Genomic DNA, 1,589 nt, shown 5'->3' with positions numbered 1-1,589 from the left:
GCATAAGAGATGTGTTTTTATTTGTCAAGTCGTTTTCTTGCGCGTCAAAGGACTTGTCTGCTGGTAAAGGTTCAATTTTTGACAACTATTCATAGTCTATAGCCCTACACCATCAGAGGTGTACAGGAGCCGGAGTTTTGGAGTATTTAGGAGCTGGAGTCTCGGTTTTCGGCCGGAGTCTGAAATTCTTGGCAAAAAACAAGAGCTAGAGTATGATTTTTTTCCAGTTGATTTGATACTTTTAGCATGCCAACATTGGGTCTGTACTTGACGCAGTTATTATTTTTGTGTAGGCCTACTTCTATGGTTTTATTTCCAAGCAGTAACTTTTTCATTTAAAAATATGCTTTTCTTGACAGAATAGGGTATGACTATCATACGTAGAAGGCTACAACAAATTTGGATTGTGGTTTGGAATCAATATTTTCGAAATATTTGGAGTCGGTGTGGAGCAGGAGCAGGGATATCTAGAACAACGGGATTGCTGACTCTGTTTTGAAGTGGACAATAGGAGGGTTACTGCACAAACTAAAATGTGGATTTCTCAACATACAACCCATTTCTTGTTTTTAAAATGATGCTTGAAGATGAAATAATTTAAAAAAAGCAAAAAAAAATTTGAAAAGGTGGCCGTTTTTCCCCAAACCGCCACCAAGTGGTGAAAAATACACAAATTTTAAACACAAATATTTTTAATTTCACTTACTGGATTAGAATCAAATTTTAACAGAATGTTTATAAGTATCAAGACTGAAGCTCTATGGAAGGAAATGAAGGTATTTTGAGAAAATAAAAAGTTAATCAAATTGTTACATTTTTTCAAAAATTTTTGATCCTCGGACATGAAACAAATGGGTGCCGACAGCATCATGGACAAAATTCTTTGACCAGAGGCTTTGCATGTTTACTCTGTTGGATAGTGTTAAAAATTTGAAAGAGAATTAAAATTTGGTACTTGGTCAAAAATCACATTTTACGAAAATCAACAATAAACATTTTCAACACCTTAAAGCCTCCTTTATCATAAGTAGACCCTTTTTTGCCTCTGCTTGGGTTTGTAATTTTTTCTTATGTGCTTTTAGTGTTTTTCTCCTGGCCTTGGATGTGTCAAAGCTTCTTTTTCTTGATTTGTCAAGTCAAAACTTGTCGAGTATTTGGCAGATTTCTGAATATGCAGAGATTTTGCCACTGTCTTGTTTTCCTAATTTTTTTTGCTGAAGTAGAAGGTTGGCAAAAAGGGCTTTGATCTTCTGTTGTTGGATGGCTTTCTGGTGTTACAGGAAAGGTTACACTTGTGTTACAGTAACAGTTCATCAAGTTTACCACCATTGTTAGACTTACAACCAGCCTTATCCAACTTTCTTTGTTTAGCAATACCACGAAATTGAATTTTTTTACTTCTTTTCATGTTTTTTTATTTCCTATTTTTGATGACTAAAACTTGCCCAAAAGTGATGCAATAATCAATTAAATATAAAAACTAAAGCTGTGTTCAACACTCAATAGTCTTGGATAACTAACAGCAAAAGTTTGCTTTAAAATGATGATCTTAAGTTATAGACAAGGCCAGCCATTAGTTGTTGCTATGG

This window comes from Aplidium turbinatum, chromosome 4, assembly GCF_918807975.1.
Source record: "Aplidium turbinatum chromosome 4, kaAplTurb1.1, whole genome shotgun sequence".
NCBI lineage: Eukaryota > Metazoa > Chordata > Ascidiacea > Aplousobranchia > Polyclinidae > Aplidium > Aplidium turbinatum.
This window is presented reverse-complemented; position numbering follows the sequence as displayed.